Source organism: Ursus arctos, chromosome X, assembly GCF_023065955.2.
Source record: "Ursus arctos isolate Adak ecotype North America chromosome X, UrsArc2.0, whole genome shotgun sequence".
Classification (NCBI taxonomy): domain Eukaryota; kingdom Metazoa; phylum Chordata; class Mammalia; order Carnivora; family Ursidae; genus Ursus; species Ursus arctos.
This window is the reverse complement of record NC_079873.1, coordinates 6,278,627-6,293,253: the sequence shown is the minus strand read 5'-3', so window position 1 is coordinate 6,293,253 and position 14,627 is coordinate 6,278,627.

Genomic DNA, 14,627 nt, shown 5'->3' with positions numbered 1-14,627 from the left:
CAATGCTGTTGCACAGAAACTGAAGATTTATGCACTCATCGAGAAAGCAGGTAAGGAGGAAAGCCAGAAAACGTAAAGACGTGTCATTGTATGGTAAGACGGAACTGTGTCTCTCCACTGTGGCCCTGGTTTCCGTTTCCCATCATGTCCCACTGGAGAGAGACCTTGGCCATTATCTGCCCGTGAGCCGCTCTAGGCTTGCGTCTCTGTGTGGGTCTCCCGGAGTCTATCAGAGGCGGATGTGCACACCCCCCCTCTTCTGACCTGGCAGGATGTGATCTCAGCTCAGACAGACAAGTTCCTCGGGCCTCCGTGCGTCAGGAGCACACCAGCAGTCCTCTCAGTTCAAGATCATGGGTGGGAAGCTGGAGGCAAGGGCATTCCTGAGAATGAATCCCAGCTCTCTGCTTGCCCTTCCCTGAGCCAGGCATCCCATGCATCTACGAAGCCACTTGGGGAAAGAGTGTGTGTTCGTTGGAACAACAATGGCTAGCCCATCTCTGCTGTCCGGTCATCCTCACCGATGACATCTCTTCTTCCTGTAGAATCTTCTAGAAAGACTCTGGGTGCCCAATCCTGGGACGTAAGCCCATGTACCCTATCTCTCAAAACAGCTCAGCCTTGTATCCATCCTGCAAACATAAACCGGGTCAGTGAAATGCACGGAGCCCCAGGAAGCCCGGAAAAGCAGCCGAGAGGAGAGTCCTCCAGAATCCTCACGTCGTGGGACAGCTTTAGGAGGGGTTCTGAAACTGGCCGGCAGTTTTCCGTACCCTTTTCACTTACGGTTACTCTATGGGCAGCTAAACAACTCTATCATCATGTGCTTTTCATTGCACTAATTTTTTTTTTTAACCTGAGAAATAATGGTGCTCTTTGCTGCATTTTTTTTTTTTTCTGCAGGAAAACATCAAATATTCCAAACATAGAAAGAGCTTGGTTTCCATCACTCTCCACGCTGTCTTTGATCTTCAATCCTTGCCCACCAAAGGTTGTAAATCAGAGATTCTCCACCTCGGCACTATTGACATTTAGGGCTGGATAGCCTTTGTCAGGGGGGCTGTCCTGCGTACTGAGGGGTAGTAGCAAGATCTCTAGCCTGTGCAGTAGCACCCTAACCCCCATTTCTGCAGCCTCTGCTGTGCTGTGAGCCACCAAGCAGCAAGCTTCAAGAGGGAGGCGGGCTTTTATTTTGTGTGTGTGTGTGTGTGTGTGTGTGTGTGTGTGTGTGTAGACTTGCGTTAATGGATCCTCAGGGAATTTTCCCAGACCTGACGCCTCGAGGCAGAGCTAGGAAAAGCTGGGAGAAGACAGGAATGGGGAAGGGAGGCCTGGTTTCATCTACCCTTAGGTCAGTCTGAGAATACTACTGTGACCTGTAGGAAGGAAGCTGGGCCTTTTGCACCCGCATGAAGTGCCATTTCCCCAAGAAGTCCCATTTAAAAACATCAGTCTGGTGTCTAAGAAATAATAAAAATAATAAAAATTGTGCAATTTCCTAAACTGGGTTTTCATTCATAGTCCAGGGTAACTGAACTTGTTAAAACCTTTCTCTTCTTTCTCTCTCTCTTATTATCCCATACAAATGGCAAATGTCCTCAGAGTCTCTTTCTTGCCCTCGACCCCTCCCCAGTTTGCTCTCAAGCCTGGCGCTCATCATGGGCTCTTACTTTGGCCCCATCCCTCCCTTCCTGTCCATCTTTGTCCTTCCTGTTGTTCTTCTGGTTTAAATCTCTGTCCTTCCAGTGTGGCTGTCTCCATGATGAACACGACAGAAGCTTCAGGCGGAGAGCAGGCTGGGGACTACTTCACTGAGCAGCAGGAGACGGAGGGTAAGTCAGGACAGCTCTAAGTGTGAGACTGAATGCATTCCTAAGACACTTGGTCATACGGGACACCAACTTTTGCCCCATTAATACGAGCATTAACTCTGTGGTCTTTTTATTGAATGACGATGTTGTTTTGAACCCTCTATCAGTTTCTATTGCTCTATCCCAAATCATGGCAAACTTATTGGCTTGAAACCATGTCCACTGATTAGTTCAGAGTTCGCAGGTCAGAAGTCTGGGCCCAGTGTGGCTGTGTTCTCTGCTCAGGTCATGCTGGGCTGAACTGGACGTGGCGGCCTCACCTGGACTCTGGGGCTGTGGCTCTCATCTGAAGGTCTGGTCCTTTTCCAAGCTCACGTGATTGGGGCAGAATGTAGCTCTTCACAACTGTAGAAGACACAATGATGAACTGTCAGATAACAGTCTCTTGTTCCAGTGGGTTCCTGACTGAAAGAACACTAGAAACTTCCCAGACTGTCGGGTCCTCATGGGACTTGCTTTGCATCAAATAAACACTTACTGGTTGCCGACTTCTCATGATAAGGCTGAACCCTTCATCATTGATTCCTTAATCGAAATAGAGTTGTTCAAGGCAAGTGATGAGACATGATCTATCTTCATCCACCAACTTGCAGATTCCTTTCTTGTGTTATCCTTAAGGTAAGTGGAAGCAAGTCTAGACGGTGGGTATTAAATGCTCTTGCCTTGACTCTGAGTGGACGTAAGACAAGGGTGGTGGAGGTATGGGGGTGGTTGGTGAGGGTCTGAGTTTCCTGGGTTGATGCCTATTGGAGACCCCAGTGCAAGAACTGGAGACCTGGAATTAAGAGCTGAGTGGGAGGTCCAATAATTCTTATAAGGAGGTCAGAGGTAGGTCTCATTCATACGCAGGACTGGAGACAGGAATCCAAGAGCCAGGTTCTGGAGAAGAATGGCAGCTGGATATATTATTGTGAGGTGCAGCCCTTACAAATGTTTTCTAGATCAGTGGGAGCAGGTCCTTAGGTGGCTGACTGGGCTTGAAGATGAGATCTGGACAGGCAGGGCCACACTGCTATCTCCAAACCCATCTCCAATCCCACTGGCGAGGAATTTTATCCCCACACCCCCTCTGGGAACACTTGGCAATGTCTCCATACTTTTTTGGGTGTCACAACATGGGTGAGGGTACATGTCAGCATCTAAAGGGTAGAGGCCAGTGCACAGGGCAGCCCCCAGCCATAGATAATTATCTGCCTCCAAATATCAAGTGTGAACCCTGCCCTAACCAGATCCACATGGTGGGGTCAATGGCCAAGCAGCCGCGAATGACAAAGGCCATTACATTCAGTGAATCATGTTGGCAACTGATGCCCATTCGGGGCTCTGCCATCAACTACTCCTATCACCTCAGACACAAACTGGACCCCTGTGTGCGGTCATGGGGATGCCCTGTTCATAAGAGGGTGAACAGAAATTATAGAAGGCTTTTGACTTCCCATTAGTCAAATGATGACTCCTGGTATCTATCATTTGCAATACTTAATTTTCATTTTTTTCTTATTTGTTTAGCTTTTATTCAGATCTACCTTTATTGTGAAGATGAAAAATTAAATATTTTTCAACTTTGGGGCAAATGCTTTCTTTTATTGAGTGGGAGTATCAAAATGAAATGCAGATGCCCAACCAATGCGGTGAGAAGTTAGGCGGAAGCATAGTCTCCTTCAGCTCTAGAGAGACCAGTGGCAGATATAGGGCCCTTGATGGTTTTTCTTTTACGTTATGCACTTCCCCTAGTTAATCCTTCCTCTTGGATGTCATACCCGAGAGGTGGTTTAGAAGTGGTTTCCCAGGCTTAGAGAGAAGGTCGTGTGGTCCCGCGCGGGTCTGATGGCGGGCGTTCCATTTTGGAAGCTGCACGGCCAGAAAAGATAAGTGTTGGGGCCTCAGGGGTAATTTTTCCAATAGGAAAAAAAAAAAGTGCTTCAGGTAATCAGTCTCTTGTTTTTCTTTTTCTTTTTCTGCTTTTATCCATGGTCTGTTTGGCAGTTACCCAAATTATAAGACTTGACAGTGATTTCTGTTCAATAATCTTGCTTTGAAACACCAAGAAGTACCCTGCGTGCAGCCCTGTCAACAGGGAATCATTAACGCTGAGCAGACAAAATGTATATACTTAATTGTTTTTATTGAAATAAATGCCCTGTGTACCCCCTGCTATTTAATGAGCACACACGGGTTAACTAACACGAAGACACCAGTTACAGCTGCCATCTTGGATTCCTCGCTTTTGCACTTGAAAGTAAGAAAGAGGCTTGTTTTTATATGAGAAAAAGGATTTCACCTTTTTGGTTTTACCCCCCCCCCCCATCTCTACCCCAGGCTATTTCTCAAAGGGGAATTAATTGGATTAACGGAGGAAGAATGAGGACATTTAAATCTTTGTGGGCATGTATTTATTTCCCACTGGACAATTGGTGTTTTGAGCAAACCTAAGATACTTGCAAAACTTTTGAGTGTTCTATTAGAATTTTAGTCAGGCTGTGGTACATTCGTGTCCTGTGGGAAAAACTGGCAATCCAATCTCTATAGAGCACAGAAGCCTGCATCCAAGCACCTGCGATTGTGAGAAGACAACGAAGTCAGCCCATTTGTTAATAAATACCCTTAATTTCACTACCTAAGGCCAGTCTTCTCTCCCTCCCTTCATTTGTCCCTCCCTCCCTCCTTCCCTTTTTTTGGTGTTTCACTTAAGAACCACGAGGATCATAGCCCTGCTTCCACACTCTTGATTCTGAGACTGAAGGCTTTAGATGGCGTGTAGTGGCAGCACGGGGCTATCAGTTTTCCATCACAATCACCCCTGTTCATGAAGGTCCTCTGACTCCACAGACCGAAAACTGAACTCAGCAGCTTCCCCACCCAACTCTGCTTCTTTTCCATCTTGTTTACCTAAATGATCTAAATGGATCCAACCTTCAACCGTCCTGCCTGTCTAAAACCTTTAAATCACTCGTTAACAAATTCATCAGTCAACATGCATACAGAAAAGTGCACGTATAAGTTAATGGCTCCCTGATTTACACAACTGAAATGCTCCCACGGAACCAGCACCAGATGAAGAAGCAAAAACACTACCAGCACCCTGAAACCTAACGTTGGACTCTTATGACTTGACTCCTTGCAGATCTCATGAACTCCCTCTTCTCCATTTCCTCCTGGAACCCACACCTCCCCTCTGGTCCATCTCCTCTTTGGTCTCCCAGGCTCCAACCCTGTCCCTATCCATCCATCCCCCCTCCCATCTATCCCTCTCCCACTGCCAGCTTCAGGCTGGAGCACAACCTCTTATGTCTGTTCCCTGTCAAAAAACACAGTCTTGGGGCACCTGGGTGGCTCAGTTGTTAAGCGTCTGCCTTTGGCCCAGGGCGTGATCCCAGGGTCCTGGGATGGAGCCCCACATTGGGCTCTCTGCTCCGCTGGAGTCTGCTTCTTCCTCTCCCACTCCCCCTGCTTGTGTTCCCTCTCTCACTGGCTGTCTCTTTCTGTCAAATAAATAAAATCTTAAAAAAAAAAAAAAAGAAAAGAAAGAAAAACACAGTCTTGCTCCCTACTACTATGGTATGAAAACTCAGTTTCTTTCATCTAGAGTCCAAGGTTGTTGGGACCCGATGTGAACGTGTATTTCCACTGTTGCTTCCTACAGTTTGGCCTCATATACCTTACGATTGAGCCAAATGGAAATAGCCACCGTCCCAGGAATATAAAGAGTAGCAACAGCAACAGCTGACTTGTCGTAAATATTTCACAACCATGAGCCTCTTGGCAGAGGCTCTCGATGAAGACGTAACAGATTTTAATGCCCACAGCAGCCTAGGAGATAGGTGCTATTCTTAACCCACTTTGCTGGAAACTGAGTAACTTCCCTGAGGTCACGTCATGCATCCCATAAGTCACAGAACTGCAATTCTAGGACCTTGGGACTTGTGCTCTTAAGCAGGACGAGCACCAAGGTTTTCCACATCGATGATTTTGCTCATGCTGTTCCACCCTGTGGCGTGTACACACACCCAACCGACTCAGCTCCCACACGTCCTCTCCCAGTGAATTCCTCCCCTTTCCTTCAACCGGAAGTTGTCTCTGAACATTCAGAACGTTTCAGCTATTCCTCTTGTGACTCATTCATTCATTCATTCATTCATTCATTCATTCATTCAAGAAATACAGTTGATTTTCATTATTTGCAGTATTGCTGTTCTATGGATCCTTCCTGAACACTGAATTAGCAAATATTGAACCTTTGCTCCTAGGGGATAGATGGGGTCAGGTTCCTACAAGCCTCTGGTCATAAGACTTTCATCAAGCTATTGGTACAGAAACTTATTTTATACATGTTCCTGTTTAAAGACATCATTTTAAAAAAGATTTTATTTATTTATTTGAGAGAGAGTGTGCAAGAGAGATAGCACAAGCAGGGGGAGCAGGAGAGGGAGAAGCAGGCTCCCCACTGAGCAGGGAGCCAGACACAGGACGTGATCCCAGGACCTGAGATCATGACCTGAGCCAAAGGCAGACGCTTCACCGACTGAGACACCCAGGTGCCCCAAGACATCTTATTTCATATACATTATCGATTCATTCACATTGAACTGATGGCCAACAGCATTAGAACTCATGCCTGAAGGAAGCTTACCTAAAACATATTTTCTCCGTAAGGCACAGTCCAGCCTTCCTGTGCTCAGGAGCGCCACACAGCACTTCCGCACTAGAGGACCATTTTAAACAGTGAAATCACCTACCGAAAGCACAAAAGAAAGCAAAAACATGGCAGTAGACAGGTTGGGGAAAGGAAGCTTGTTTGCAGTCTCAGAGCTGAAACGAGAAGACAGAGCGTCACCTTGTTTCAGCTCAGCCGGGAAGGTACATGTCAAGAGACGCAAAAATGATCACTGCTGTGTATGTGTCCTTGAATGACTTCAAAAGCACCAGACATATTGATTTCAGGGCAACAGATAAATTTCAGCGAGTAGGCAAATTTGCAAATACAGAATCCGTGAATTGTGAGGATCGACTGTATTTATTTCAACCTGGCATTACTATTATTTAGGAAGTGCTTCTCTTTCCTGGTAAATTATAATTAATCTCGAGAGAAGAAGCTGATGTTTTATAAATCTCTTCCCCACTACTAGCCCTATGGCTTGTTCATATTAAGTGCTCAATAAATTGTTTATTACATTAATTAAAGGGAAGAGGTGGAAGTACCTACAGGTTTAGGGGTCCATAATGTTATTTCTTCATTGAATTTGTCTTTCCTTGAGACGTTCTTAGTCCACTCAATGGGCTATATTTTCAATATATCTTCAGTAATGTATAATTGTCATTCCCATCACCAAAGGTATTTTTTTCTTATTTTAACACCAAAGATATTGGGGATACAGGAATGGATAATTTTCTCTCTTGAAAACGTGCTCCAAATATAAACAGTCTGGTAAGGATGTAGTTTGGTGCAGCTCTTCCAGCCCCTGTGATTTAGGAAATCATTCCACCTGTGTGTTTAGTGGATCCATGACCCTATGAAATTCTGGGAATGGGGTGGTGGGTGGGAGCTGGGGTCAGTAGGGGTCACAGGCTGTAAGAGCCATGGGACATTTTTAGTTATGGCTGAAGCATGGTTTTTACCAGGGATGACACTACTGATTATCTTTTTCATTATTCCTGGTTAGTGCTTCTTACGAATAAGAAATTAATGATTCTCTCTAATTTTCCCCCCATTTAATAAGTTTGCCTTGCCTCTCCTTCCTCACTACCCTTTGCATTTGGAATGGAGTGCAGAAATCATGAAGCTGTTTTGTTCGACGTCAATGAGCTTTAGTTATATAAACCTTGTATCAAATCAAATTTTTTTCCATTGTCATAACAGCATTATCTCTACAAAGATCATGTGATGTTCCACTGCCACAGGAAATGGATAATTATTCTACCAAGCAACAAAACAGGTAGCTTCGGGAGTAACTGAAGAATGTGATGTTTAAGGTTATATTTTGAGGACAGGTAGTTAACCAGACTTTTCAAAACTCATTAAATAACGGATATCCAGGTATCCAGGCTTGTGTCAAATCAGAATCCTATGGAGATCTCCGGTTTTCCTCTCTTTGGCCCCATTCTTTTCAATAGGGTTAAATTTTAATAGCTACAATACAGCAGAACGTGATCAGGAAAATAGAAATAGATGTGATTGCAGATTGTAAGAATGGTCATCATCCTTCTGTCCTACGCATTTGCCTTTGCAACAGGAGTTTGCAACAACTTCCACCAATAGCTCGGATCTATCCTCCCTCCCTTTGACTCTGGTGGGGCCTTGTAGCTTGCTTTGTCCAATAGGACGTGATACTCGGGACAAGGAGGTGTCACTTCCAGCCCTAGATGTCAAGAGGTCTCAGGCCCCTTTTCTCTCTCAGCCTTCTGGAGGACGACAGTCTCCATGGCACAGAGATAAACCATTTTAGAAGCAGCCAGTCTCCAGCTCACCTGGTAGCCAACTACAGATCTGTGAGCCCAGCCAAGAAGATCCACTCCCCTGAGCCCAGCCCACATTTCTTTTTTTCTTTTCTTTTGTTTTTTTTTAAAGATTTTATTGATTTATTTGACAGAGAGAGACAGCCAGCGAGAGAGGGAACACAAGCAGGGGGAGTGGGAGAGGAAGAAGCAGGCTCATGGCGGAGGAGCCTGATGTGGGGCTCGATCCCATAACGCCGGGATCACGCCCTGAGCCGAAGTCAGACGCTCAACGACTGCACCACCCAGGCGCCCCTGTGCCGGGTTTCTGAAACACACCTTGTTGCTCGTGACTCATTACAGCTGGCTGAATTGTAGCTGCCCCGAGTGCACATTGTAGTGGGTTAGCATTCCTCCTACAAATCTTACTATGGGGGCCATTGCTTGCCAATTGGTCCTACGTATGTTCTTGTTGACCCCTACCCTCTGTGGTTGGGCTTTGACCTTGTTGTACGTGGGATATTTAGTACCCCTCAAATTATGTCATAGATTTGAGAGTGTGACGTGATCTTAGAGCTCTCATTTTGAAGATAAAAAAAAAGTGCTGGGAGCAGCTACATGGCTTCCTCAAAAGAATTAGGGAAGTAGCGTCTAAACTTCAGCTCTTCATTTTTTTTTTTTAAAGATTTTATTTATTTATTTGACAGAGACAGAGACAGCCAGCGAGAGAGGGAACACAAGCAGGGGGAGTGGGAGAGGAAGAAACAGGCTCATAGCGGATGAGCCTGACGTGGGGCTCGATCCCGCAACGCCGGGATCACGCCCCGAGCCGAAGGCAGACGCTTTAACCCCTGTGCCACCCAGGCGCCCCTAAACTTCAGCTCTTCAGATCTCTGCTTTTGCCTGTTGTGTTCTTCTTCCTCCCCAACAAGCCCATAGTATGTTAGGAGGAGACAAACAGTATAAAGGAAAAGAAAAAGTAGACCAGGGTTAAGAAGGTTCTGGAGAATATGAATGTAGGGACAGGCAGGCATTTTATTTTATTTTTATTTATTATTTTTTTTTAGAGATTTCTTTATTTAAGAGAGAGAGAGAGAGTGTGTGTGCATGAGGGGAGGGGCAGAGGGAGAGGGAGAGAGAATCCTTAAGCAGACTCCCTGCTGAGCAGGGAGTCCGACTTGGGGCTCGATCCCAGGACCCTGAGATCATAACCTGAGCTGAAATCAAGCTTCAACGCTTAACTGGCTGAGCCACCCAGGCACCCAGGGCAGGCGTTTTAAATATCACAGTCAGGGTTGGCCTCACTGATGCTTGAACAAAGACTCAGAAGAGTCAGTGAGCCTGAGGGATGACCCCGTGCAAGGCCCCTGAGACTGGTGTCACCACACATCTCTGTTTGTCCAGAGCAGTCTCCCTCTGCAACTCCTGTCCTGCCATAATTATTACCAGTGCTGCAGTGTGTGTGTTGTTGGGGGAGGGGGTGCTTCCAAAAAGAAAGAGCTATTGATTAAGTTGTCCAGTGTTTAGCCCAGGAGCAGACTTATATTGCTACTGAATAAATGATTGTTTGGTTACTATGGAACTTACGACACCACCTTTCAGTGGCTCGCATTCCCTGTGGCATTAAACCCTAAACCCTTCTCTGAGCTCACAGAAGCATCATGCTTCATTCGTGTCCTCTCCCCTTTCCTGGACGTTCTTGCTCCCAAATCACTTGCACTTCCCAGAAGTTGCACTCATGGCCAGTGCAATGACTGGCTACACTAGAATTTCCCAAGGAAGGAATTAAATAGACAACCTCTGAACTTACCAAAATCCACGGCCTCAGAAGCCCTGGGAGTGAGTCCCAGGAATCTGCACAGAACAGGATTCCACTGTTCTGCGGGTGCGCGGGTGTGACCTCAGACCGGCAGCATCAGCCTCGCCTGTGAGCTTGTCAGGAACGGAAATTTGGGTCCCACTCAGGCCTGATGCATCAGCACGGCTGGGAATGTGGCCCAGGAAACTGTCCTGACAAGCCCACAGTCAAGTTTGAGAGCCGCTGGTGTGGTGGCAAAGATTCTGCACTTTTAAAGTCCATCTGATGTGGGTTTGAAGCCAGGTTCTAACACACATTCATCTGTGGCCACAGGCAAGTCTCAGAGCCTCATTCTTCTTGTCTGTAAACTGGGGATAATTAGGTATCTAGCTGGTGGATTAGAGGCTGTGTCCATAACGTATGCGGCAGGCAGTGAATTTCTTTTCTTTTAAGATTTTATTTATTTGCTTGTCAGAGAGGGAGAGAGAGAGAGCACAAGCAGGGGGAGCCGCAGGCAGAGGGAGAAGCAGGCTCCCTGCACAGCAAGGAGCCCGACGCGGGACTCAATCCCTCATGAACCCAGTTGAAGGCAGACACTTAACTGACTGAGCCACCCAGGCGTCCCGTGGGCAGTGGGTTTCTAATAAATGGTGGCTTCCCACCTTCCCCCACCTCTTCTTCCTTGGCTGGCTCCCTTGGGATTAATATTACGGCTTGGTGTGGGATAGGCTTGGGTTCCAGACACATCTTTACCACTAACTAGCCGGGGGACCTTTGGAAGTCACTGTCAAGTGGGCAGAATATGAATGTGGTACAGGATTATTGAGGAAATTAGGGATATTTGCATCTACATTGCATCTGGATCTTCCCACAGAATGTGGCACGTTTTAGGTACTCAACGAGTATGAGCCAGTGTTCGTTCCCTCTGTCGCTCAGTAAAACTTATTGAGGGCCTACTGTCTGCCTGGCCTTGCCAAGGAGGGAGGGGTATGGTGGGGGATGGGGAAGGAGGGAGGGGTATGGTAAGGAATGGGGCTGAGGGAGGTCCCGGCTAGGAAGCGCTCCACGAAGGCCACAGCGGCCTTCAGTTTATTACGTGGCCACCCTAACTCCCCACTTCTCACCGTGGGCACGGGTGGCTTCCCCCGCTGATCTTTCCCAATCTGTCTGGTGCACTGAACCAGGACTCCCCCCGGAGCTGGTGTCTCGCGATCTTGCTTGCGGCAGTGGGATGAGTGTGCGGGTAATGGGATGACATTGCAAAGGAGCTTGTGTCCCCAGGCTCCGGGGGACCCTTAAACCCCGACCAGTCCCAAATGCAAAAGGACTGTAAGCTCCCGACGTCTTCATGCCTATTGGATACCAGTATGTGTAACGTTGAGGGGAAGGCATTCAACCTCTGTCCCATTGACTGCTCTGTCCTCTCAGCTGTATCCCCCTGCCCCCGCCGTCTCCCCTCCCTCCACCCCCAGCATCACGCTTTGCCACATAAGTGCATACTCAACTGCATAAAATTTGAGAATCTCGATGAACAATATCATACGTTCGAAGGCGCCTATTTTATTAGGCACAGAGTTATACCGCAGACACTCCGGTCTGTCTGCTCGGCTTTCCTCATTCTTGAGCATACGGCGTGGGGCTTTGGAGGAAGTCAAGATAAGGATAATTAATCCCTCAGCTTGATTTTGCTGTCACTTAGTGAACTAGGTCCCTTCACCTGGGTTCACGGAGCTCGTGGAGCTGTGGACTGTGTAGAGGATAAGCCCAACGCCTCAGACCCCGATAACTGTTTACACTGTTGGCGTTGGCTCACCCTACAAGAGGCAGCTGGGCTGGAAAGGCAGACACAATACTAGACTACTGTAGCGTGGACGTTTCTATTTGTATCTTTCCCAACAGGCATGGATGCGTTTTGTAACCAAGGGGAGCCCACTGTGTGGCATCGATGGGTTAATTGGTGTGACACAGGTCCTTTTACGCTGGTCTTGCAATTTCTCCTCAGCCCTGGAAGTCAGCTATTTTTGGCAGCTGTCCTTGGCTGACGCTCCCCTGCACCTTCAGATCCTTACGGAAAGTGACTCTGTGCACAGAGACATCCAGCTAACGCATGCTCAAGGGTTTCCTGGAGAGCCTCCGGGCTTCGCTACAAAACCAAGCCAAGCAAAACCCGATTGGCCCGACCTTGAGCTGGTTTACCATGTGTCTCTTTCTTATCCAGAGAATCTCCAAGGAGTCCTTCCCTTTGAACAGTGCATCCTCAAATCAAACAAAGCTTTCTTAATAAAAAGAACAGGCAGAATGTTGCCTTTTGCTTATTCACCCTATCACGAGTGTTCCTTAGGAGTGAGTCCCTTGACATTTCCTCTTTGCTGACTCAAAATAATGATGGAGAACAAGAAGCCGGGAGGATAAGAAAAAGGCAAGACCAGATACCCTGAGACTCCGGGGAAGAGCCAAGTTTCGCTCACCCCTCCCCCACTTTTTTTGGCTGCTGTTTCAAAGAAAGCTTTGTCCCCTCAGACCCGCAAGGAAGTCTAGCTGGAGTGTGGCCTTCAGGAAGCTGGGGCATCTCTATGAAATATGAGCTTACAAAATGTTTCTGAGGACCCTGAAGGCTTGTGGGATATTGCACAATGAAACGCCAGGCCGTTATGTGTGGAGTGGGTTTTTGCTTCCTGTGCATTTCTCTGAAACACTTGCCAGGTTATCGACCGTTATCACCATCTTGCAGAATTTATGAAAGCTTCTAAGCAGTCATCGGTACAATCTCTTTATTTTCTTTCTATTTTGCCCTAAGAAATTTTCTTTTGCACTTAGGACTCCTTGTAGCTCTTATATTTTAAAATGCATCTGTAGTTTAAAGAATGAAACCAACACGTCACCTGTGCCAAAGTTAAAATTTCCAGGAAGGCAGGCAAAATTTTGCCAGATGAGATCCTTCAAAAAAATATGCGATAAAACAAGGACCAGCTCTTTTTCTTGATTCTCCTGGAGCTAATGAGTCACTATAAGTGCATGGCTTGGAAAACAGAAGTGACGGAAAGATGGGGTTTTAAACACTCAGAAATGGAAGAAAATGTGTATAGGGTTTAATGAAAATTAATTATCCCCCAAGAAAGTCATTTGTCATGACAGTGAAAGAATTACGTTTGAGAAGAAATTTTACCAAATTAGCAGGTGGCTGTCTCAAGGATATAACAAAAACATTTTATATGTGGAGGGTTTTTTAAAGTTGAAAAAAAAGTCACCTCCTAAGAAAAGCCGGGAATGTGTTTCCTGAGCATAAGGGATTTGCATTGGGAGGTTTTGCTTCTACTTTGCAAGCAGGGATTGTACCAGCAGAGTGGAAACACAGAGAACAAAAAGGGCGATTGTATTTTTCAATACCTGGCTTCGAGAGAGAGCGGAGAGAGCCAGAGAAGCTGGGAAGGAGTGTGATTAACTCCTCCATGTGCACCTTCCACCCAGCACGGCCCGAGAGGTGAGTGCGGGGTCAAGAGACGGGTCCCCACGCCCTCCGAGTGCTGCTGCATGACTGCACACCTCCGGGGCGGGTGCGGACACCTTCAGACAAGGTGTGTCTGTGGCTTTGTGCTGTTCCAGCCAAATGATGTGTAAGAATGAGCCCAGCAGCTAGAACAAGAGGGAGTTCATAGCGTGTCTGGGAGGAGTGGGTGTTGTTCTCTATGGCCCAGGGACAGTCGGTCAGGGTGATGTTACCCTGGGCAGTGGTTCTCAAAGTATGGGTGTGTTCCGGCCACTTGAGGTGTTTCTTACAGAGGCAGGCTCCCAAGATGTCACCCCTGGAGCTCTGGCCCCGAGTCCGGGCAGATTCTGGTGCAGGAAGTTCATGGTTCCTATGACAAGAAACCCTGGACAAATGGGTGAAGAAGTGAGAAATCTGCAGACAATCCGTTACCGTCATGCTTTGCCATTTACAATCCGTACTGCTTTGGTCCTTTTTAAACTCACCAGCAAGTGATTTCACTGTATTTTGAGTAAGGGACAACCTGGTTTCGTAGAATGCACATTTTCTTGGCCAGAACAGAAGTCACATCTCCTTAGTTCTCTTTGGCTATTTTACAAATCAGTCAAAAAAAAAAAAATGTGTGGCAGGAACAACAAAAGGAACTGATAGGAAATCCTTCGTCATTTTATCCTTGACTTTGTGTTTTGAAAGTGAGTCCAAGGGGACAATGGAGCATGAACCTGGGACCTGGGGGGGTCACCGAAGCACTGCTGCTACCTTTTGCCCCTGGGGGCACGAAGGGGTTGGGGTCATCAGGCATGTGCTCTCTTTGCTGCTCCGTGGGCCCCTGTGCCCCCGTGCGGGTCCACACTGGCCCCGTGAGTATCACAGTGTCAGGGAAGTGCAATGTTACAAGTCATGACAGGGCAAGGAGGCTGTCAAAGACCGTCTGCTGTTGCACAAAGTGCCTTTCTGCACTCTGCCCCACAAATTATGTGGTAGGTCTGAGTGTAAGTCATATATGGACACAACTTTACACGGTAGTACGCTGCCCGCA